Source organism: Pelobates fuscus, chromosome 2, assembly GCF_036172605.1.
Source record: "Pelobates fuscus isolate aPelFus1 chromosome 2, aPelFus1.pri, whole genome shotgun sequence".
Lineage (NCBI taxonomy): Eukaryota > Metazoa > Chordata > Amphibia > Anura > Pelobatidae > Pelobates > Pelobates fuscus.
In genome coordinates, this window is record NC_086318.1 from 333,002,083 (window position 1) to 333,029,126 (window position 27,044).

At 39.4% G+C, this 27,044-nt stretch overlaps 1 protein-coding gene across 1 annotated transcript in view; it reads right to left on the reverse strand.

The window, feature by feature from the left end:
• The window catches only part of BACH2 (BTB domain and CNC homolog 2), a 308,892-nt gene that overhangs the window by 25,535 nt on the left and 256,313 nt on the right, over positions 1 to 27,044 (reverse strand). The window lies entirely within an intron of this gene.

The following is a 27,044-nucleotide window of genomic DNA, read 5'->3' on the forward strand; positions in this document are numbered from 1 at the left end:
ATTTTAAGGTACCAATTTATATAGGTGAATAAATGGAACTGCTCACCTTTTCAAGTTTACACAGCACTTGTGTCTTTAAGAGGACACATATCCTTCTTTAGATGTAGCAGGAACTTGAAATGTCGAATGCAGAATTCCACAGGTCAAATTGAAGTAAAAACAAAAGGATTTATTCAATATAAAATACCCAATAAAAACAATAAATGGTAATAAATAATAAAAGTCAAATCCTGTGGCTGGTTCCGAGACGCGTTTCGCCTTGATGGCTTTTTCAATCGGTGTCTGCATTCAAGTTCCCGGTCTTCTTTTAAATGGTGTCTGTGTCTTTCAGTGGTGGGCAGCTTCCCGCCCTCTTGATTGGTGACCGCTGTAATCGGAGTCTTTCACTTCCGGTTTCGTCAACCGGAAGTGATGTAACGCGTGTATGCCGATCTCTCTTCAAATGAATCCACTGTCACCATTTTTCTTGATGGCAAAAAGAGTCCAATAGGAAACAGAACTCCCATAAAGATATGGAGTAAATAGGTAAGGGCATTAATAAACACAATCAAAACAGTATCAATTTTAAAATAGGGATGAATATATAGTAACATAATTACATGGATATAGCACTATAGTGTTATTATTTTAAAAAGCAACTTCATCTATTCCCTTACATGAATAAATTCATTACATATATATATATATATATATATATATATATATATACAATAAAGTCAAGGAGTGCCAATATTTATACATATATAGTGCTATATCCATGTAATTATGTTACTATATATTCATCCCTATTTTCATCCCTAATTTTATCTTTATGGGAGTTCTGTTTCCTATTGGACTCTTTTTGCCATCAAGCAAAATGGTGACAGTGGATTAATTTGATGAGAGATCGGCATACACGCGTTACATCACTTCCGGTTGACGAAACCGGAAGTAAAAAACTCTGATCACAGCGGTCACCAATCAAGAGGGCGGGAAGCTGCCCACCAATGAAAGACACAGACACCATTTAAAAGAAGACCGGGAACTTGAATGCAGACACCGATTGAAAAAGCCATCAAGGCGAAACGCGTCTCGGAACCAGCCACAGGATTTGACTTTTATTATTTATTACCATTTATTGTTTTTATTGTGTATTTTATATTGAATAAATCCTTTTTTTTACTTCAATTTGATCTGTGGAATTCTGCATTCGACATTTCAAGTTCCTGCTACATCTAAAGAAGGGTATGTGTCCTCTTAAAGACACAAGTGCTGTGTAAACTTAGAGCCAAGTTCTAGGCTCTAGAAAAGGTGAGCATTTCCATTTATTCACCCATATAAAGGGGCACCTTAAAATTACTACACTAGCAGTTGGCATTTGTCATTTTTCTAGAAAGCGAATCAAAGTCATCCATATCTAAAGGATCCGTGTTTCCTTATATACACGTCTACCAGAGTGATCTGAGCCTGTCCCTTTAGGCTCAGAACCACGTGAGTGAACCCTTATCAAGCCATTTAACTCTATCCTTCACATAACATTATACACTATTGGCTTTCTATTCCCCCCTTATGTTACTGAGAGTTCCAAGGGGGGTAAGTTATATATTATTCTAAGCGCTCCACCTTACACTGGGATTGGTTTTTGTATATCACTCAGTTCATCTATCTAAACAGTAAATAACCAGTTAATCTTCCATGAGGTCTACAGTGATTCTGCTTTCAATAATTAATGCTGCCTGCTTCTACACATGATGCCAAAGATTGGACTATGAGAACACTGGAAGAATGATTTTGAATCAGAAGCCATGCCGAGTGATACAATAGAAATGGAGACTTTCATCTATAAATGTCGATTAGCTGCTTAAAGGACTAAGTGGGATTCCACAGATGGAATTTTAACACTGTATATCATGAAGAACAAGAAGGCAATATAGGTCTACTTGCCAAAATGTTTTTTTACAGCTGTGTCCTAACATTTGGCATAGCATGAGCGATAGAATCCTGACAATGATCAGTGTATTTTAGCTGATAAATGAACGATTGGTCGGGAAAACACACACATGAGAAAGGTTTACATTGTAAATTACAGATACGAGCAAATATGCAGATAGGCTATAATAGGAAACTTTATAAATTAGTTCTGTATTTGAATTATGAGTAATCCAGGCGCAGAGTTGTATTGCGATTATTATCACAAAGATTTTTTTAAATATAATAAAAGTGAAATAAGGTCATTCTAATAATTTAGCACATATATTTCATTAAAAAGTGGCTGGTCGGTTTGGCTACCAGGTTGCTCAGTACATTATGAAAAGCCAAATTTCCCTGTCATTTAACCAATGTTTTACAATGAGTGTATGGCAAAGTCAAAGCCTAAATTCAGAAGGGCATATACTCACATTCTATCAGTCTCCATAATACACAAACCTCCTTTGCGCATACATGTATCTACATAAGCTTTATATATAAAAACACAGTCCTTCTTACACAAACTCATACACTCTTATAAGTATTTGTGAAAATATACAAAATTGTATACAGATTTGTGCATACAAATAAACAATGTATGTATTTGTATGTATTTATAAACAAAAACACAAAGTGCAAATACATACTACATTCCATTATGATGGGATCTCCCTTGCCAAAGATAGATGAATCTTCCCGAGCTTGTACGGGTCCTCACAAGACAAGCAGTCAGTCATTATTTTATTAACAAGCTTACAGAGGACGTACGAAAATGTTGCTGCTTATGATAACATTTTTATGCTTACTGCCTGCACAGATGCAAAATATAATACAGGCATAAATGATTGTACCTGCGCCGATGCTCACCCTTGTATCTGCCGATGGTCTAAGGGGTCTATGGATCTGTGGGACAATCCCACAGGTTTTCTGTCAAACTGTTTTTTGAATGGGTTGGCAAAAAAAGACTCCTAGCTCTCTAACAAGTTTTTTGGCACCGTTTGACAAAAACCTGAACTTTCCACAGCCTCTTTACATAGATATTCGTTTTTGGCTAACCAGATATTGTACTTAGTAACGTGGAAGTGTAGATTACAGATTATAAATACAGCTGAAGAGTGGGTGGACTATGATTGCCTGGGAAACAAGCTGGTGTTAAGTTTATTAAAAGAAGCATGATCACTGAGGTGTTCAACTATTCTCCTCCTTATTATTATTATAATTATTATTGCCATTTATATAGCGCCAACAGATTCTGTAGCGCTTTACAATATTATGAGAGGATGGATTTAACTACAAATAGGACAATTACAAGAAAACTTACAGGAACTATAGGTTAAAGAGGACCCTGCTAAAACAAGCTTACAGTTTATAGGAGGTAGGGTATAAAACACATTAGGACAGTAAAGAATTATTTCTACATACATTTACAATAGTTCACCTCAACAACACAGAGGGCATGGGGGTCACACGGAAGCACATTCAACCATCTACAACAGGGGTGGCCCTGAAGGTTGAAAAAGTAATAGTTAATTCTACAACAGGTGAGGATCTACCTTTGCAAACATCCGGGATCTAGAACATTTGATTAAACACACTGTATTTCTTTTAAGAACAAAAATGCATGAACTGGCTCAGGTTCCAGAATTTCTAAATACTTTGCCAGCAGCAGACAGGGTGGGAAATAAACCTCCCAAGGCTTTACAGTCTGTGTGGGATTAAAATTATTACGTTAAAAAAAAATCACAGCATCAGGAAGGATTTGTGGAGTTCTGAATTAGAAGGGTTAATTGCTCTTTTAGAAGGCCATGAGTAGGGATTTTCCTTTCCCACCACATATATACACTATAAACAAACTCGTAACTGATTCATAACATTCCATAGTAGGGCGATTTCATCAGACAGCCTGAACTGAGAGCCATTGAAAAGAACAAAAGCCACATTCATTGCATCTCAGACATTAAGACCCACACAAATTCTATATACTGCACAGTCACTTCGAATCTGTGCTCTCCACGATGATGATATCTTTTTCTGTGCTTTTGAGGAAGCATGGGTAATAATTTCCACATCACTGCTCCTCTGTCTAAATTAGGCCTAGCCAATAGGTAACTCTCCATCGGTTACGTTACCATGACAACAATCCTCAGCCAAATGATGGCTGTGCATTCCGGGAGTTGATACTTTAAAAGGAGACTTAGGACGTATTTTATTTAAAACAATCATTGAGTATGCGTATTCTAGTTTTTTTTCCCCCCAAGCTTCTGAGTAAATAAATGTAGGAGAAAATTGCTGTATATGGCCCTTGCTGTCCATCCTTTATTTTCTGTTGGCCTAATGCTTCTTTACTGAGTGTACAACTGCTTGTGCATGCATAATGATCTCTACAAGCAATGCGTATACATCACCAGAGTTATTCACTAAGGTGTCAGTTGTTGAGAATTAAAAATGTGTTTGAAGTGAATGTTCTATTCTAGGTCAAAAAAGCATAGGCTCCAACAGTCATGAATTTGCTAGGACAGTCCCGCACTTTTTAAATATATCAGCTGACTTCAAAATGCAGGAGTGGACTGGGCACTAGCACTATCCACGAACACTTCAGCAGTGGTCTGTGCATGACCTCCTTGAGGAGACAGGCTGTCAGTGAGCCTGGCAACCATCTTTAGAGCCCACCCCTTTGATTAGCAGATCCGCCACTTTGACCCTGTGCAGCCTGCTTTCTTCCCTGCCCACCTCTATCCCTGAATGTAAACAGGGAAGGTTGGCAGGTAAGCGTAGCAAAAGTGAAACATAGCTGATTTGGACAATACTTCTTATTCAGCTATTTTGGTTAAAATTTTAAATCCACTTTGAATTTACTTGAAGGTAGTCACTGGTATGCAATATATATATCGACTTAGTATCTGTCATTGAGCTGTATCGTGGAAGCACTGCATAGGTGTATGTGTGATATCGTACACATATAACAGACATGTTCCCATTAATCGTTATGGGAGAAGCAGTTTTAGCTCCTGAATTTCATCAGCACAAGAATGGGCAACACAGGATAAGTACTCAAGAGTATAAAAGCCAGTTTACTTTGCAACAGGGATTCACTGAACTATTTTTTTTTATAAAAACAGTGTGCACAGCTGGCACAGACATAAAGAGATTCTACCCTTGAAGGTAGCATCCGAAAGGAGAAGCATTAATCTCCCCAGCCTCCCTCTTTAATTCAGCCCTCCCCATCTCCCCTATACCCTTAATGTTCATCCATAAAAAAAATATAAATATATCCCTTTTCTATCTTCCTCGCCACTCCTTCCCTCCCCTTACTGGCTCAGAGAACTGAGCCAGTGACATGGTCCAAACAGATGCTTCTCACAGAGAAGCATTGGATTGAACCTTGTACCAGCAACAGTGACATCAGACGGGGAGTGGAGACCAGCACTGAGAGCTTTGCCCGACACTAAATTCCAGGTGAGCTTCATATTTTATTTTTGGGGACTCGACTTACCAAATAATGCCTGGCAGGGCATTAGAAAAGGGGGAAAAAAGAACATTGTAAAAATAAAGGTTTCAAGTAACCCTTTAATATACTTATGCATATATCCAATGGTGCAAAGGACCCTTGATAAATCCCGATAAAGACAGTTTCTGTCAATATGTTGCTATTCTTTGGGTGACAATCAATTAATCTTTTGACATATCTAGCCGTGCTGGGCCTTTGTGTTTAACTATATATTCATTAATAGTAACATGTACGTACATGAGTACTTGAAGAGATGTATCTCATTCTCTGAAATGCACATAGTAACAAGAATAACTTGCAGTTTATATTTCTAGGGAAACAGTATCCTTTAACCATTAATAGTCATTGTTTCACTATTTGTACCTGGCCTCATTTTATTGAACAGCCCTTGCACATGTTTAGCAAAATTCAAAACCAGAAGTCCTATTTGGTTTATTCTAAAGGCAAGGGAGGGGCATACGAGCGCAAACTGTAAGCACTCAATGTTTAACGAGCCACAAAACTTCAAAAACAACTTTACTTCTGAAGGCCAAAAGCAGACAGGACCTAGTCAATGATAGTGTATCACTGCTGCACAAAATAAATGAACGTAGAAAGAAAGGCTCTGGAGAGGATGTGACGTAACCACCTAATCAGAGTTATTTACACACACATTTATAACTCTCTCAAGCAAAAACATTGTTTTCTAAAACGTTGCAAATTTATTAAAAATAAAATGAAATATGACATTGACGTAGGTATTCAGACCCTTTGCTATAAGACGTAAAAAGTAGCTCAGATGCATCCTATTTCTCTGCATCATTTTTGAGATATTTCTACAATATTATTGGAGTTCCCCTATGGCAAATTCGATTGATTGGACATGATTTGGAAAGGCATACACCTGTCTATATAAGGTCTCACAACTGTAAATACATATCAGAGAAAAAAACAAGCCATCAGGTCAAATGAAGTATCTACAGAGCTCAGAGACAGGATTGTGTCTACGTACAGATCTGGGGAAAGCAACAAATAATTCAGCTGCATTGAAGGTTTCAGGAGAACAGCGACCTCCAAACTATTATTTTTATACACGGAAGAAGCTTGGAATAGTTAGGAGATGTCTGCCTGGCCAAAGTGAGCAATTGGGGGAGAAAAGCCTTGGTAAGAGAGGTGACCAAGAGCCTAATGGTCACTCTGGGTAAGCTCCAGAGATCATTTGGCATTTGCCAAGATGGAAGGGAGCTAAATTGGGATGGCTGGGCAGGATCCCGAAATTGTCCCGCCACAAGCAGGAGGCCTGATTGTTTCACTTTCCAAACCGACCTTGACTTAAAACGAATTGATGTGGAACTTACTGCAGAAGACAGGTACCAAACAAAGCATGATTTAATCAAAGCCTTGATTGACAAGCAATTAAATTGTTAGAAAACAAACGCTACATTCTGTTTTCTGAAATACATATTCAATGGAACAATAAATGAACCTGTTTGCGGTACCTGAACATCTTGTTTACAGAACACCCAGTCTGGCGGAGATTTACAGACAGACATTATGTTATATCTCATTTACAGTGAAACCTAAGAAATCAGCTTATCGTTGCTTTCAAGAATGCAAGAGATCTCTTTGTTTAAGATGCACATGCTAGTTGGTAAGGATCTGCTTGTCTATTTTGTCTAGGTGCTGATACAATGGTCTAATATTTCTTACATTTCTGTTTGCTAGATTTAAAAGCTAACCCAATTCCTGATTTGTTATGCACATGGGCCATTAATATGGCTACTGATGCCTCGGGAAATACTTTGAAATCTATGCTGCATGCAAGCAACTGATCATTAAAATTCAAATACTGAAATCTTGCATTCACTTCCCATTGTTCTTTAACCTCGACTTTGTGGCCCCAAAGGAATTCCACATTCAGTAGATAGATCTGCCAACAGAATTAAGCACAAGCAATAATGCATTATCTATCTCGGAGATAGGAAGACGGGGCTCCATAGCTATTGGTGGACTACAACCCCTATTACCCTCCATCAGCTGATTTGTACTCTTGTGTTTTAGGCTGCATTATTAATTGTATTTAGAGAATGACAACAAACAGAGCTTTTTGTAGATAGAAAAATTAAACTGGGGCGAGGGGCACATTAGTAAACCAATAGTGTCATGACATAAGCTGTTACAATCAAGATCGTTTCTTGCTCAAGTCATTATAAATATGATTAATTGTTCTTTGCCCTTGTTCCATGTTTCTTAAGATGATCTAATTTTCAGTGAAGGTCACATTGAAAAGGGAACATGAATTGTGCAAGATAGTGGTTAGAGGTTTGCGATATTAAGCAATGAGATAAATTGTAACACACTCATTTCTGGCTACCTGACAGAGTAATAGGACTTGGCCGACAGCCAGGAGGACACAAGTTGCCTCATCCAAATTTAGATTGTTTTCATTAAAGAGACTGTATTAGAAGCTTGGATGCAAATTGAAATGTTCTAAAAACTAAACAGAACACATGTAGCGATTGTGTTAAACTGACAATATTGTTTTCAGGGACAATATGGCCAAAGTAATACATGAACAAGCGTTGGACATCCCGAACAAAATTTCTATTTCTGGAAAAACAACTCAGCTGAACTGAACTTTCCTGCCATGCACAAGCCTAGTATTCACAACTAAAGGTTGAAATTCTTCTCAATGAAGTGTTCCTCTTTAGCAAATCTACATAAACCCACTGCACACAAACTTCACACTTCTGCATTTCGTGTACCAAAACTGTGTTTTTACTACTATATTTTATTTTTGTTATATGGATGACTTAATATATATTAATATTTAGCCTTAAAGGGACACTATAGTCACCTGAACAACTTTAGCTTAATGAAGCAGTTTTGGTGTATAGAACATGCCCCTGCAGCCTCACTGCTCAATCCTCTGCCATTTAGGAGTTAAATCCCTTTGTTTATGAACCCTAGTCACACCTCCCTGCATGTGACTTGCACAGCCTTCCATAAACACTTCATGTAAAGAGAGCCCCCTATTTAGGCTTTCTTTATTGCAAGTTCTGTTTAATTAAGATATTCTTATCCCCTGCTATGTTAATAGCTTGCTAGACCCTGCAAGAGCCTCCTGTATGTGATTAAAGTTCAATTTAGAGATATAGTATTCCTTTAAAGGATTACCCTAACCCTTTTTTATATATATATATTTTGGATTGTTTATATGCACAGCCAGGACTTAGGGTGTCTCACAGAGCCAGGCAGTAGAGAAGGGGATTTGACCACTGTGTGCACACAATGCATGTGAGGAGAATAGAGATTTACAGCTTTGTCCTCTGGCATCTAGGACAAAAGGGACAGGCCAGTAGCTGCAGAAACCATTATAAAGATCTACAGTTATAGGCAACTTGGACAGGGAGACATGGACATCATAGTAAACCTCCTTGATTCAAGGAGAACCTCATAAGCAAATGTGTAAATGTCGTGGCCTTTGATTTCAATCTTTATCTGGTTTATACACACACACACACACACACACATACATATATATATATATATATATAAAACAAAAAACTTCAAAATTTCAGCTTTGGAAAAATAAACATGTGGCATGTGACTTTAAGAGGGTGCACAATATCCCAGTGTGCGGAACAAACACACAGGTTGCTATCCAGCAAATTCTGAAGATGTACCTTTCAGCAAGATCTGGCGGCGCAGGAAAAAGAAAAAATGCAATTCTGGGGCATTATGATAAAAATGTGAAAACAATCACCATGGAAACTGACTGAATGGTTATGCTGATATAAATCATTGTCCCAGCATTGTTCTTTATAAATAATCACTACTGAGGAATCACCTCACATTTATTTTTATTTATCTCACAGCACAACTCTACATAAATGGGAAATTGTTAAATTTACTTCAAGGGTTACTGCAGGCACCATAACCACTACAGCCCACTGGCCTCTTTCCTTGGTAAAGGGTCCTCATAGCCACTGGCGTACATACCGCGGTCGCAAGGGTCGCAGCTGCAATCGTGCCCATCACTCCATGTTTTTCGGTCCCGGCCCACGCGGCAAACCACGGGGGCCGCACATGAAGGGGCCCATGCTGTTAGGGCCACCCGATGGGTATAGATTTTCGGGGGGCCCAGTCAGCACTGGGCGCTTTAACAGCGCAACCTGTGATGATGTCACACAGAGCTGGGAGGAAGTGACTGCCACGGTCACTCCTCCCAGCTATCAAAGGGCCGCGTGGGAGGAAGGAGAGGAGGGAGTCAGAGTGGGAACTCTGACTCCCATCAGGCTGAGCCCCCACGGCACCCCAGGGAAAGTCACCCACCTGCAAAAGGTAGAAAACAGGAGGGTGACTTGTGTGTTTGTTTGCCTGTTAGTGTAAGTGTGTGTGTCTGTTAGTGAGTGTGTGTGTGTGTCTGCTAGTGAGTGAGTGTGTGTCTGTTAGTGTGTGTGTGTGTCTGTTAGTGTGTGTGTCTCTGACTGTGTGTGTTTGCCTGTTAGTGTGAGTGTGTGTGTCTGTGTCTGCTAGTGAATGAGTGTGTGTGTCTGACTGTGTGTGTGTCTGTTAGTGTGAGTGTGTTTGCCTGTGAATGTGTGTGTCTGTTAGTGAGTGTGTGTTTCTGTTAGCTAGTGTATGCATATCTTTCAGTGAATGTGTGTGTGTGTGTATTTAGAAGGCGGGGCAGGGGGAAGGGTTGGGTGAGGATGGTGCGGGGGGGGGGGGATAGGGGTGCGAGGAGGAGGGTGCCTGTGTTTTGCACAAAACCAGGATACACCACTGGGTGTATGTGTATGTCTGTCTGTCTATGTGTGTGTATGTGTCTCTGTATGTGTGTATGTGTCTGTGTGTGTGTCTGTATGTATGTGTCTGGGGTGGGGGCCCACGGATCAGTTTCAAACAGCTGCCCCATGGATTGTGTGTACGCCACTGCTCATAGCTTACCTGGGTCTCCAGTTGGTGCCTCATCTCCTATGGTCCAGCTTCTGCAGTGAAATAAATGAGCATCTGTGTGTAGAAATATACACATCATTGACAATAGCCAGCTGAGAATTATTTTACTGGGCTGGCTGATGACGCACCAGTGGTGCTGCCAGAGGTGAAGTTCCGGCAGCAGAAGGGAGTAATCTTCAAACTTTAATCAGACATTTCAAATAATTAAAGAGGTTATGGTGCTTGGAGTAACTGTTTAATGCCCCAGGCTTTTAATATTATGTAATAGGCAGGCATATGCACATTCTTGCATATGTTGACTAGGTCTATGGTGGCAGGGTGGAGGTAGAAGGATTTTTCTATATTGCCCCAGATTTTTTTTCCTCCAAGACTTTAGAGGAATTTGCTGAAATCTGCATCTTCAGAACTCACAGACTTCCAAACTTGTTTGCTAGTTTTGCACACTGGAGATGTTGTGCCCCTTTTTAGAGTCACATGATCCGTATCTGTTTTTTAAAGTCACATGACCCATATCTGTTTTGTTGAGCTTAGTGGTTAATTGGTTTAGTGTGCTGGATCTTATACGGTAAAGTAAACAAATTATGAAAAAAATTAAAATTATATATATATATATATATATATATATATATATATATATAAATATATATATATATATATATACACATTTTTTTTTTTTTATTCATTTATTTATTACTGGCATGTATAAAGCGCCAACATATTCTGCAGCGCTGCACAATTGGGAGAACAATACAATGTAAACTGACCAAAAACAAAATATATGTTATGAAGTGTAGGTGTAAAATATATGCAGTGCAAAAAGTGCTAAAACAACTTAGAAACGCATTAGGAAGTGTAATCTCTAGGCAAATGCTGAATCACAACACACGTTTTGACTTTCTAAATGCTGACTGCTGCTTTCATGCTATCTCTTACATTTTATCTTCTACAACAGAGTTGCTAACTTTACTCATTGAGAGGGAGATGGTGATCTCTTTGACATTGTCAAGCCCATGTTTTGTAATACTGCTCAGTGTTGGATTAGGGGCTTCGAGGGCCTGGAGATGAAATTTAAACTGAGAAAAAGAAAGAAAAAGAAAATATAACGAGCCTTTTGTAGATAACACCTAAATAGTGAGTTTAGAATACACAGAAAACAGAAAAACAAAAAAACCTCTACCTATAGGTGTGCCATCTCTTAGGGAGAGGAATATAAAATATAACTTGTATTTGACTATTAAAATATATACAGGGGATAAATAAATAAAGAATTGGGGTAAAATCAATCCAAGAGAACAGTCCTTTCTGTTATATCACAGTTACAGCAAGATAAGTTAATGGTAGTAGAATGCAGTATTTTCGTTCTCTAGATCTCAGTATAGAGCTACTGTACTAGTAGCAGTTTACTACATTCAGCAGAACATAGATACTTTGTATCACTGTGTACGCGGAGATACAAATGCCGAAGTATGAGGGCAGAGAGACAGAGTTTATACACAGCTAACGCTTCCAAGTATAGCATGAGAGTATATATTGAATACGGCTAAGAGTTAACATCAGGGAAATAAACTAGTTACTAAGAGGTGAATGCTCCTAAGTCTAAAGTACGAATCACTAGGGCCTTCGAGGGCACCCCTTAACAAAAAACCTGCTCTATTGCTAACCCCCCTGCTGCTGATACTAATGATCGAGAGATAAATAGAGAGAGAAAGGAGTTAAATATAAAGGACTGTAGACTTGGTCATTTGCGGACGCTTTGGATTATTGTGTCGGCTAGCCGTTAATAATTGCGGGAAAGAGAGACCGGCACGAATAATGTCTCGAGTGAGTGTCATGAATCCCTATTTTCTGTTTTTTGTGCATTCTGACATTTAAACTGGGCCTAAACAATAATTTGAAATTGTATTCCTGGTCTCGTGCATGTGACCTACATCTGAAATTATACTTTGAATTTAGAAACTGTCATTTTCATGCATATGAAATTCATCCTTACAAGCAGTCTGAGCAAGATATAAATTAGGAAAGCAATGAGGGTGTCAGTCCATACTCTGGGGCATATGGTACAGGTAATCCATCCTATTGTTGCGGTCACCGGCCCGCCGAGCCTCACGGTCGTGCCCGACCGGCACGACCGCACCGACGACACGAGCTTACCTGCTCGTCGGCGAGCCGGGAACCGCACACGTAGTCCTTCCGGGCATCACGCCCGAATCCAATATGGCGCCGACCACGTGGTCGCGTCTATGGATAGCCCCGCCCCCGAGAATTATACTAACGTGTGCGTGACGTCACGACGTCAACGCACACGCACGTTCTGGGGTCAGAGGTCGCCCTCTGACCAATCATAGCTTAGAGAGGGGTATTTAAACCCCTAATTTACCCCAGTACTTTGCCATGTCGTGGTTTCAGTTTCCTGGTTTCCTGAAAGTGCTATTTTCGTGTTTCTGATTTCCTGGTATCCTGATCCTTGGCGTTTCCCTGGTTATTCTGATCTCTGGTTTCCCTGACTTGGCTTGTTTTATCGGTATTGAGTATTTTCTGGCTTCCTTGACCTCGGCTTTCCCTTTGACCATTCTCTGTCTCTAGCGTATTAGTCCGGCCATTCTAAGGTCCGGTTTACGCTCTGTCCTGTTATTTTTCCTTTTCTGACTTATGTATATGTTTACATAGTTTCTGCGTGCTGGACCACATTACTAGTCGTGACACCTATGTGTAATGGGGCACACGGACAGTTTAGTATATACATAGTCATAGCTATCACCGGCAATTTTAGCTTTTAAGAAAGCTGTTTCTAATAAGTATGATACCCAGCATAAAGGTCACAGCAAAAGGGCCAAAAAAAATAAAAAATGGGGGCCTGGGATGTCAAATCCAACAGACCCTACATTAAAGGGTTGCAGGGTTACTCTAAGCACCAGGTCCACTTTAGTGTTTTTAAGTGGTCATGGTGCTTGGAGTCTGTACATGAGTTCCTGGCTGGCTAATGACAATTTTGTGCATGTTCAGAGCACAGATGCACATTCATTGGCTAAGATCACCCAGCTGATTATCTCAGCCAGTGAATGAGTGGCATGATGGACATCCAGCATTTGCAAGTGGCCAGAAACCAGAAGTTTTGAACCCTGCCTGAAAAAAGACTCTGCACTGGTCGGATCCGGATAAGTGGGCAAACCAGGGGAACGGCGCCAGGTTAGTCCTGCTATCATAACCACTAGTGGGGTGTAGTGGTTATGATGCTTGGTTTGAAACTTTAATCTGACCGTGATACGTTGTATTGCATACTAACAGAGGAAACAGCAAAAATGAAATACACTGCCACGTAAGCATAAGTAGCATTATTTTTGTTATAAAATAAGATAATTTAATTACACATATCAGTGTAGGAAACTACTCATCTGAAGACTACTCAAAATAAATAATACAAACATAAGATTAAACGCCACCATATTTATATGGCAAGAATTTTTCTCTAAAATTAACCGGGAAAGAAAGCTGGGATGAGCTAATCCACAGTTTTGCTAAGAAATCAGCTTGTGAAAGGAGTACAGAATTGCAGCTTCAAGTAGAAAAAAACACAAAGGCTTGAGGAGTGGTAGAAAAGGGGAGTCGTTATCTTTGTGATCAAACAAGATAACACAATTTATGATACTCACACTCATGACAGAAACATAACGCTGAGATCACTGATACGTAGCATGTGACAATATACACAGTTATTCACTAAAGTGAGAATTCCAAGTGAATTCAAAGATAATTTAAAATTTCAATTATTTTGGCCTTAAATTGGAAATTCTGTTTGAATAACCCTAATAGACTATCATGAGTAACATTCTTTTCTGTTATCACAATTGTCAACATTCTTTGTTTCCATCGCAAATCGGGTCCCTGAAATATTATGGCACAGAGAAATTAATGTTGTGTGATACATTCGTACTGTCTTTAAAATAATCGGGAAACTCTTTAAGATTTGACTCCTGACCCCCCCCCCCGCCCCCCTTCTCTATATTACAAAATGTTCTTACTGTTTGGCCAGATACATTATTTCTTCTGACCTTTGTTTTTATGTTTTTCTCTTTTGCCCCACTCTTGGGCTTACTCCGGTCATTATAAAGCCTGTGTGTATATACAGCAGCCTGCGTGTAATCTAAGGCCTGTATTGACATTCTGTTTTCCCCTAGTGTAATTCTGCTCTTCCACTATGTAAACAGCATCTCTGAATTTGCAGATTATGATTTGAGGCTGTGAATTTTAATTCCTCCAAAAAAGTATTAAAAAAATAAATCAGTAAAAATAAGGCAAATAAAAAAAAATGAGATAGTTGTGGAGGCATAGACTGAGCAAAATAAGTTAATATTTGCTGCACAAGATTGAAATGTACCATCAATAATACTCCAGTGCAAATCAATTTCAACCATACGTATTAAATAAGGACCTCAGATATCACCGGAACAAACTAGTTGGAGTGGACAGTTTTGCTATCTTACAACCAGAGCTATCTGATGGATGAAATGTATTGTTGTGCAATAAATCTATGCAGATCCAGCAGTCTGTAAAGGACATTTTTATTCCCTGCAACCTGTGATATTTATGGAGTTAATCACATTTTAAAATACATTACAGACTGTGCTGTAACCATGGTTGTCAAACACAAGGCTACGCGATTCCTCTGAATGTTCTTTATTATTCATGTGGCATTCCAGAAATGTTCAACACGGCAGTGATTTCTCTGGGTACACTATCCACAGCATATGGGTAAAAAAATAAATAAAAAATAGATAGGAAATTTAAAAGCTCTGAGTGCTTCTTAATGATGTACATTTTAACTTGCAAGCAAGTAAAAGCTACTGACAGGTGTGTCAATCCATAACACAGTATGCATTCATTCAGGTTAAAGCAAAAGCACTGATCTCTGTATTATTCTAAATAATCGCAGGAGGTATGACATGGGTTAAACACTTTTCCCTGGAATATTTTGTTATCTAGTATCTAGTTATGGGAGGAATAAAGAAGGCAGACCCATTGAACAGCACCAAGCAAAAGATCCAGTAAAAGTAATACTTTTATTTAAATTCATTTTATGGTTAAGGGTCAAATTAAACACATAAAATATAATTTTCTATGAATGTATTCCTTGTTGCTAGATCATGCTGTGCTATACATAATACTTCATGGAAGTTTAAACATTAGATCTCTCTTTACAGGAAATGTGTAGAGAGACTGTGTGGGTCACATGCAGGGAGGTGTGGTTAGGGCTACTTAAACAAAGCAATTTAACTCCTGTTAGAAATAACATTGAAATGAGCAGTAAGACTGCAGGGGCATGATCCCATACAACTCCATTAAAGGGACACTATAGTCACCTGAACATCTTTAGCTTAATGACGCAGTTTTGGTGTATAGAACAAAATTTATATAAAGTATACACACTAGGCTGTCAGATCTAAATTAAAATAAAACCATTTTTTCATGCAGGGTGTGTGTGGCTAGAGCTGCATAATAAGAAACAAGAGTGAATTAATTCCTAAATAGAAGACAATTAAGTAGTGAGACTGCAGGGGCACAATCTATACACCAAAACTGCTTCATCAAGCTAAAGTTGTGTTGGTGCTTTGAGTTTCCTTTTAATAAAGGATTTATGTGTTCTTTGTTTGGGGCTTTGGAAAGTCAGCTTTATGGGAAGTACTGTTGTATGTGGAATACTGGAGCTACTGAATAAAAGATGCAGGAAGACTGCTAAATCTGACACTCGGAGTATCTCGACAATTACTCGGTCAGAGTGACTGCTAGTCACATATTTCAAAAACATGTACAAGTAGCAAGACAGAAATGATAAAACATCGGGAAGCGAAGCTCATCTGAAAACATCTGTGTTGAGAGTTGTAGTATAGGGTGTGTAATCAAGGTTATTCACTAACAAATACGAATTGCCAATAATTTCCAATATAAGCCAAAACTGAAAACAGAATTGACTCAAATTTTACAATTCACTTTGAATTTATTATGAATTCATGGAAATTCTCACTTTAGTGCATAACCTTGCTTAGTTCACTGCTCTTTCTAGAAATAACAACACAATGGGCTCATATACAATGAGTATACAAAACAAAATGCACTGTTTTTTGACACATATTTCGTTCTATATGTGCCTAGATTTTATGTCCTGATGACTATTTTTTTTCTCTTTTTTTGTTTACACATTCGTCATCTACCTTTTTGCATGTACGTTGTTTGCTTGAAGTTGCATTTTTCCAGTCTCAGCATAATCTTATTTCTCCTCAGAGATCTATTTTAATATGCATGCTATCAACTAAAAGAAGAGTGTATTTTTGCTATACAATGCATCTTATGACCTCTCTATTTACTGGGCTAACAGAAGAAATGTAGCATTATTCATGGAAAAACAATAGCACAGAGTCAGAACTTACTCATCATCTCCTAAAGTTTGTTTCACAAATCCCTGGGCAACTTTAACAGTGTTTTTCAGGAACATTCATTATCTAATTTACAAAAGAAAAAGCTAAAAATTTGAAAGCTCAAACACATTAATAATTATTGCCTTTAAACTACCAATCAAGTAATAGAGGTCCAGGCACTCCTTGGTTCAAGACAGGCGCTTTATTAGGAACCACAACAGCAATGTTTCGACCCTAAAGGTCTTTGTCAAGCTGATACATACATTAATTTTACAATATATATAAAAAACTTTAAACAATCACAATTATAAAATATATATGTGAATCAGTATCCTAAGCAAGTAGTTTAACAGCTGGAAGTAGTATACTGCTTATCAATAACACTTAATTGAGTACATTAATTAGAAAGAGAGTCTAATAATTAATTGCCAATAACGAACGAGCTAAGAAAGATTTATTAATTTGTTGACACAGGACAAAGAAATATATATATTATTTTTATATGGATACCGACATAACATCCAAGTGTATATAGGACATAAAATACACATATACAACATAAATACAATACAAAGATAAGACCAGAGTATACGAGTACAGAAATTTCCATTATCGATTAGAAATCCTTGATCAAAATTTTGATCAAGGATTTCTAATCGTTATTGGAAATTTCTGTACTCGTATTTTATGTTCTATATATGTTTTAAAAAATAGAATAAATTGTACGTGTTTATGTGTCTGTCAAACAGTATATGTGTGTTTGTCAGTGAGAGTGTAGGTCTGCTTGTCCGTGAGTGTGTGAGTGTGTATGTGTTTGTCAGTGAGAATGTATATGGTTGTCAGTGAGAGTGTATATGTGTTTATATGTGTGTCTGTAAAAGAGTATGTGTGTTTGTCAGTGAGAGTGTGGGTCTGTCAAAGAGTGTGTGTTTTTGTCAGTGAGAGTGTGTGTCTATCAAAGAGTATGTGTGTCTGAGTGTATCAGTGTGTGCATCTGTGTGTCAAGGTTTGTGTATGTGTCACTGACACTGTAAGTGTGTGTGTGTGTGTGTGTATGTGTGTATGTGCCAGTGTGTATCAGTGTGTTTGTATGTGCCTGTGTGTGTGTGTATGTGTATGTCAGTGTGTGTGTATCAATGTGTGTATCTGAGTGTGTGTGTATTTGTGAGTCAAGATGTGTGTGTCAGTGTGTATCTGTGTGTCAAGGTGTGTGTGTCTGTGTGTCAGTGTGTATCTGTGTGTCAAGGTGTGTGGCACACTCTGGCACATACAAACACAGATATACACACATCGGCACATACAAACACAGATACATACACCAACACACAGGTACAAACTGTGTGTCAAGGTGTGTGTATCGTGTGCCTCTGTGCATCAGATTTACACACACTGGCACATACAAACACAGATACACACACCTTGATACACAGATACATACATACACACACAGGTACACACTGTGCATCAAGGTGTGTGTATCTGTGTGCCACTATGTGTGTATCTTTGTGTCAGATACATACACACACACAGATACACACACCAGCACATACAAAAAATGGCGCAATTTTATTTATTTTTTCCCGGGGCGGGGGAGGGCTGGGGTTCCAGGATGTTGATACACTATGTCAAAGGGTTCCACAGGAAAAATTCATTGGGCCCCTGGCATAGAGAAAACATACATGATAATGAAACAATGTTTTTTTTTCTCCTTCTCATTTTAATTGGGTGCCTTGGCTGTGCCTGAGCTGGATTGTGATGTAATTTGCTAAATCTTTTAATATAAATGTAGAAGAAAAGAGAGCATCACACGAAGCAAAGGCTAACAGTTTTTTCTCTAAAGCTGACCGCTTTGCCCGAGCTGAATGGAATGTGTAAGATAAACAACCAAATAGATAAGAGACTGTCTAGGTACTAATGCAACTATAATAAATTCTATTCCCAGACGTAGGTGACAGAGAGGATTAAATAATGAAATTTTACTTTCGATATTGTACAACGTCCCATTATAGTTTAAGGTGAAATTTAGTTCACAAACTATCAATTTTAGGAATTACTACAGAAAATGGAGACGCATAGTCTGGATAAGTCCGAAGAAATCCTCTTGATCTGACAGATAAAATAAGTTATAGGCCACATATAGATAACGTAAATGACGTCAAAAATAGCCACCAGGAAAAGTTAACTCTTTCCTGGATAGGTATGTCTAGTGGAACAATACTGCCATCTAGAGTCCAAATATTAAAATGGTTACCTAGAAGGGAACCACACCCCACATTTGTGATTGGCTATCACCTAAGGAATTTTTCCCTTTAAAAAGTTAAGACAAGGGAAGATTCAAAAAAGAGTCAAAGATTGAAGAGAGACACATTACGACACTCTGGGGATTCAGAGAGATCCAGGCAGAATCGGGCGATCAGAGTAACCAAGAAACTCTTACACTCCATGCAGAGAAAGAGATCCATGACACTTAGCTACCTGAGGATATCTGATGAGAAAATATCTACTTAACTGGTAAATATACAGGCATTTAATTAATTAATTTAAATTAATTAAAAATTAATAGCATGATATATGGATACTGGATAATCATGATTAGATTTCATATTTAGAAATCTTAATTATTAAAGAATATATATGGTTATAGCATCCCATCTGCAGCTGGGATTAATATAGCCATTAATGTATTTGTGTGATTAATATCACGTTAGCATATCATGACCATTTATCCAGCTGTATTGATTGGCTCTAAAATAAGATAAAATATCTATTTAGACAAATTAATTAAAATATCAGCTTATAGAACATAGTAGATTTTCTCATTGGATGCAAGGAAATGTTTAAAGATTATGACTGGGTAATGTTATTTATTTAAAATTACATAAAAGTAGATCTTAACTAATTAGGAGGTCTAACCAGCACTGAAAGGGTTATTTCTAAACTGCCAGCTGAAAGTTTTTACGATCTTATGCTGCATGCTGAAACTTCACATTCTTTGTCTCTGTGAAAGGGTCGTAAATCAATCTTGACACCTAATGTGTAGATTCTAAACTACATCTTAGTCATTAGGAAATGTTGTTTTAAATTACCATATTGTATTGCATATTGTTATACTCAAATTCCATTGATTATTGTCACGCATGTTACTTAATATTATTTTAAAATGTCACAATAAATTATCTATTTTATAACAAATCTGTGACTTAATTATATGGTTTACCTTTCACTTATAACGATAAACGTTCTTAGGGATCTGAGAATTGAAAATCGTGGGCAATTCTCTCTGTTTACAATTATTATCCCATAAATATCCCCACAACAGCCATGGTATAAAGAAAGTACACCCTGTTTGAATTCTATGGTTTTTACATATCAGGATATAATAACAATCATCTGTTCCTTAGCACATCTTAAAATTAGGTAAATACAACCTCAGATGAACAACACATGACATATTACACTGTGTCGTGATTTGCTTTAACAAAAATAGAGCCAAAATGGAGAAGCCATGTGTGAAAAACTAATTACACCCTTACTGATTCCATATGAATTAAGAGGCTCTGTAGCAGACAGGTGCTGCTAATCAAATGCCCTTGATTAATTGATCTTCACCAAGTGTGACCACCTCTATAAAAGACAACGTTTTAGTAGTTTGCTGGACTGGAGCATTCAGGTGGAGCATCAATGATCTTAGAGAAGCAATTGTTACTGCCAATCAAACTGCGAAGGGATTTAAGACCATTTCCAACCAATTTAAAATCCATCATTCTACAGTGAGAATGATTATTCAGATGTGGAAAATATTATTATTATTATTATTTATATAGTGACATCAGATTCCGTAGAACTGCACAATGGGTGGACTAACAGACATGTAATTGTAACCAGACAACTGGATGTATAGGAACAGAGGGGTGGAGGGCCCTGCTCAATGAGCTTACATGCTAGAGGGAGTAGGGTATATTATTATTATTATTATTGCCACTTATACAGCGCCAACAGATTCCTTAGCGCTTTACAATATTATGAGAGGGGGTATGTAACTATAAATAGGACAGGAACAATACAATACAAAACTTACAGGAACAATAGGTTGAAGAGGACCCTGCTCAAACGAACTTACAGTCTATAGGAGGTGGGGTATAAAACACATTAGGACAGGAAATATTAATCAAATAAGGTGGGAGTGAAGCAGATCTGGAGGAGAGAGTAAAGCACTGCCCTATAGGAGAGAGCAAGAAACAGGTGTGTAAGGTAAAGGTTACTCTGGGAGGCCATAAGCTTTCCTAAAGAAATGGGTTTTAATGCACTTCTTAAAGGATTGAAGACTAGGGGAGAGTCTTAATGGAGTAGGCAAGGGAGCCGCCCGCGAGAAGTCCTGCAAGCGCAAGTTAGCCGTACGGGTGCGAGCAGCGATCAGGAGGTGGTCATGGGCAGAACGGAGGGAACGAGGAGGGGCATACCTGTGGATCTGTGAAGAGATATAAGAGGGGCTAGAATTGTTCAGTGCTTTATATGTATGGGTTAGCACTTTGAATTGACTCTTATAGGATACAGGAAGTCAATGCAAGGACTGAAAGAGGGGTGAGGTGTGAGATGACCGACTAGAGAGGAAAATCAGTCTGGCAGCGGCATTCATTACAGACTGTAGCGGGGTGATATGGCTTTTGGGAAGACCAATCAGGAGAGGGTTACAATAATCCATGTGGGAAATTACTACAGCATGGACAAGCTCCTTGGTAGCATCTTTTTAAGAAAGGGGCGGATGCTGGCTATGTTTTTAAGTTGGAATTTACAGGATTTGGCAACAAACTAGATGTGAGGCTCAAAGGTGAGGCTAGAGTCAAGTATGACGCCAAGACAGTGTGCTTGCAAAGATGGACTTATGTGGATACCACTGACTTGAAGGTAGAGCTAGAGAGGAGGATCAGTATTAGGAGGAGGAAAGACAAAGAGTTCAGTTTTAGAGAGATTGAGTTTCAGAAAGCGGGAGGACATCCAGTCAGAGATGGAAGAAAGGCAAGCAGTGACATGTTGCAGGATGGCAGACGAGAGGTCCGGGAGGAGAGATTTATTTGGGTGTAATCAGCAATAAGTTTGCCAAGAGAGGCAGTATGAAGAGAAAATAGAAGGGGACCAAGGACAGAGCCTTGGGGAACTCCAACCGAGACAGGACGAGGGGAGGAGGTATCCTTGGAAAAAGAGACACTGAATAGGCTGAGGTTGAGGTTGTTGGGTGAGGGGGTAATCTAGAGCAAGTGATAAGAGGTGGTTATCAGAGAGAGGCAATGGGGTGTTACATATATTAGATACTGTAAATGCATGAGAGAAAATAAGGTCGAGGGTATTGCCAGCTACATGGGTGGGAGAATTAGCCCACTGCAATAGCCCGAGGGAGGAGGTAATTGAAAGTAGTATATCGAAGTCTCCAAGAATTAGGGATGGAATATTAGAAGAGAGGAAGTAGGTTAGCCAGGCAGCAAAGTGGTCAAGGACGAGGAGAGGGGAACCAGGGGGACGATAGATAACGGCAATGTTAGCAGAGAAGGCTTTGAAAAGACGAATTTAATGAATATCAAAAGATGGGGAAGAGAGGGAAGGGGGGTGGGTAGAGTTTTAAAGGATCAGTGGGGTGAAATGAAAGGAGAAGTGAAAGGAGAAATCCTACACCGCCGCTTGTCTTGGATTGTGGGTAAAGTGAAAACCACCAAAGGATAGTGAGGCAGGGGTAGCAGTATCAGAGGGAGAGAGCCATGTTTCTGTTACTGCAAGTAGGTTTAGGGAGTGTGAGATAAATAGGTAATGGATGGAAGTTGATTTGAAGGTGCTGCACACAGAGCGTGCATTCCAGAGGGCAGCTTTAAAGGAGGAATTATAGAGAATTGAGAAAAATGAGAATTACATAGAATGGGTATTAGGTTGTTGTGGTTTCTGGTATTCTTACCAGGTGGCTTAGTAGCGGAGGGACCAGGGATAGAAAGGAAGAGAAGGTGGGAGTATGATTTAAATGTTGGGGATGAGAGTTTGCATTTGGGATTTAGGAAGGGTTTGTGGAGAAAGAAGGGATAAATATGAGTAAAGTGCATGTGATGAATACAGAGATGAGGGAAGCAGAGAGGGGGCAATGGTGTCAGCAGGAACAGGTAAGTAAGACGATAGAGAGATTTTAATAATGAGGGAAGTGAAAGAGAAAGTGAAAAATAGAAGTGAGAACATTAGTAGGAGAATAGGTGCTGTGTTTTTAAGAGCTGCAATAATTGTAGGTGTGGTTAGGAGAGTTAAGGGTTAAAGAGGTATTGTGTGAGTTTAGCTATTTTAGGTGTGGAGGGCTTGGTGGACATGATTGGTTTGTCAGGAAAGCTAGGTAATTTGAGCTATCTATAAATGTAAGGAGTACCATGGGGAGCGTGGGTGGGAAATGATTATCCAGAAATGCTGCCTCTGCTTAGGGCAAGTCCTGCAGGGTTGGGTGCTGTGAGTCCTGGGTGTAGCTGTTTCAATATTGTATGTGGCCCAGGCTATAAAGGAGAGAATCTAGGGTTAGATTAGACAGATTGTGGGTGGAGAATCATTGAGGTGCTAAAAACAAAATTCAAGGAAAAAGCAGATGAAAGGGAATTTAACCCCGTAAGGACCAAATTTCTAGAATAAAAGGGAATCATGACATGTCACACATGTCATGTGTCCTTAAGGGGTTAAATATAGTGTCACAAAGGGTAAAAGTAGAGGTATGAAGTAGGTTGTTAGAAAAGTATTCACTGAGTAGTTAAAGGGACACTATAGTCACCTGAACAACTTTATCTTAATGAAGCAGTTTTGGTGTATAGAACATGCCCCTCCAGCCTCACTGCTCAATCCTCTGCCATTTAGGAGTTAAAGGACCACTCTAGGCACCCAGACCACTTCAGCTTAATGAAGTGGTCTGGGTGCCAGGTACCTCTAGGATTAACCCTTTTTTTTATAAACATAGCAGTTTCAGAGAAACTGCTATGTTTATAATGAGGGTTAATCCAGCCTCCAAATCCTCTAGTGGCTGTCTCACTGACAGCCGCTAGAGGCGCTTGCGTGATTCTCACTGTGAAAATGCGTGATTCTCACTGTGAAAATCACAGTGAGAGCACGCAAGCGTCCATAGGAAAGCATTGTAAATGCTTTCCTATGCGACCGGCTGAATGCGAGCGCGGCTCCTGCCGCGCATGCGCATTCAGCCGATGACGTCGCGATCAAGATGGAGAGGAGGATGAAAGCTCCCCGCCCGGCGCTGGTAAAAGAGGTAAGTTTAACCCCTTCCTCTCTCCAGAGCCCGGCGGGAGGGGGTCCCTGAGGGTGGGGGCACCCTCAGGGTACTCTAGTGCCAGGAAAACGAGTATGTTTTCCTGGCACTAGAGTGGTCCTTTAAATCCCTTTGTTTATGAACCCTAGTCACACCTCCCTGCATGTGACTTGCACAGCCTTCTATAAACACTTCCTGTAAAGAGAGCCCTATTTCTTTATTGCAAGTTCTGTTTAATTAAGATTTTCTTATCCCCTGCTATGTTAATAGCTTGCTAGACCCTGCAAGAGCCTCCTGTATGTGATTAAAGTTCAATTTAGAGATTGAGATACAATTATTTAAGGTAAATTACATCTGTTTGAAAGTGAAACCAGTTTTTTTTTCATGCATGCGCTGTCAATCATAGCCAGGGGAGGTGTGGCATGGGCTGCATAAACAGAAACAAAGTGATTTAACTCCTAAATGGCAGTGACTTGAGCAGTGAAATTGCAGGGGAATGATCTATACACTAAAACTGCTTTATTTAGCTAAAGTCATTTAGGTGACTATAGTATTCCTTTAATAGGTAATTTTTGACAGTTGCAGGAGAGGAGTCATGGGGGATGGGGGATAAAAACCCTTTCCTTACAGTTTAATTGATTTGCTTTCTTAAAGAAGTGGGATTTCAATAATATTTTGAGTGAGTGGAGACTGGGTGAAAGTCCTATGGAGAAGGGAAGGGAGTTCCACGGAAGAGGTGCAGCCCTGGAGAAATCTTGGAGGCGAGCATCACGGTTGGGAGTATTCAAGGCAGTTGCCAATCTTTCCAGGAGTGGACACCCCAGCAAATTCAAGCCTAAGTAAGACATGTTCAATGTTAAAGTTCAGTATTATTAGAAAAAGACTGAACAAGTATGGTTTGTTTGGAAGAGTTGCCAGGAGAAAGCCTCTTCTCTTTAAAAAGAACATGGCAGCATGACTTGGGATCTATTGTGAGCCTATTTAGGTTTGTGTTAGCCTTCATTCATTGCCCTATTGTGGTTTCTTGTTAGATCATTGTTTAGGGCTCCTAGAGATTCTTTTGTAATTTCATGTGTTTGACCTTGGCTTTGACTTGGAATTTCTGGTATCCTGACTTCAGCTTCATATTTGACTTTTGATTTCTGGTCTCCTGACCTCGGCTTCGTAATTGACTTGTGATTTCTGGTATCCTAACCCGACTTTGTCTTGACTTTGTGTATTTCTGTATCCCTGACCTTGATTTGCTTTTGAACTTGAATTTGCTAATGTAATATGTTAAGTCTGGTCATTCTAAGGCTCCGTAATACGTCTTTTGATTCCACCTTTTGTGGGTTTCCTATTTTCTGTGCATTGGGGTACGAGTCCCGTGACACAAAGTGTCCCGTGGAACAATGTCATTTGGACAGACGACACCAAAGTGGAAATGTTTGGTCATAATGCACAGTGCCATGTATGGTGAAAATAGAATGGCTGAAGAAGAAAATACTCAATGTGTTGCAATGGCCCTGTCAAAGTCTAGCAGGGAATGAGACACAAGGAGGGGCTAGAGGGGAGGGATGAGATGCATGGAGGCTTTGGGGAGAGGCATGAGATAGAAGGGCAATTTTATCACCAGGGCCCAGTGATTTCTGGTTACATCTCAGCATGTATACGTGGAAAATTGCATCTCTATGGTGAGCATTCATCATCGTTTGCAGAACTTCATTCAGGAAGTCCAGGATGAGTGACAGCCACTAGAGGTGACCTTAAACAACACTGTAAACACAGACTTTCCTGTGAAAATGCAGTGTTTACATTGCTGCCCCAGCAGTGACAGGCTATTTGCCCTTTACGTACCTTTTTTTTATCAATGGGGAGCTACTGATTGCCCGAGAGCATCAGCTGATCAATCTAGCCAATCAGCGGTGCCCCCGCCCGACGTCACGAAAGGCAGAAGCTGAATTCTGCTGTGGGAAATTATATATACAAAGCTGGAGCAACCTTTGGGGGTTAAACTGACCAAGAACGGTTTAACCTCTCCAGTTTAGAAAGCACTTGTGAACTCCTTCGATGAAGATTGGTATGATGCCCAGAGTGTTCGTTTAATGTGACTTAAAACAGTTTTTAGGTTGGATTGACTCTTTTATGTAGCCATAACCCACGTGAAAGAGAAGGGGTTTATTTAATAAATTGGGCAATGTGCCTTCACCTTGTACTGAGATGGAAACATTCTCCAGTGCAGGTATTTTGACTAGAGATGTCCCGAATAGTTCGCTGATGAATAGTTCCTGGCAAACATAGCTTGTTTGCGTTCGCCACGGCGGGCAAACATATGCGATGTTCGGTCCGCCCCCTATTCGTCATCATTGAGTAAACTTTGACCCTGTACCTCACAGTCAGCAGACACATTCCAGACAATCAGCAGAAGACCCTCCCTCCCAGACCCTCCCACCTCCTGGACAGCATCCATTTTAGATTCATTTGGAAGCTGCATTCTTAGTGAGAGGAGGGACAGTGTAGCTGCTGCTGATTTAATAGGGAAATCGATAGTTAGGCTAGTTTATTCAGTGTCCACTACAGTCCTGACTCATCTGATCTCTGCTGTAAGGACAGCACCCCAAAAAGCCATTTTTAGGGCTAGAACATCAGTCTGCTTTTTTTTTTTCCCTGTGTAATCTGTGTGTCAGGCTCACAGTTGCCTGCCTGCCAGCGTGTGTGTCAGGCTCACAGCGTATACTGTGCCCAGTGCTACCACTCATATCTGGTGTCACAAGAGCTTGCATTTAAAAGAAAACAAAACTTTTTTGACTGTAATATAATAGCAGTCAGTTTCCTTCACACGTGTGCGTTTCAGGGCCTGCCAGGGCACAGTGTCACACCAGTGCAACTCATATCTGGTGTAACAGTAGTGTACAGTAAAACAAAACTAGAAATTTGACTGTGAAATAATAGCAGTCAGTTTCCTTCACACGTGTGCGTTTCAGGGCCT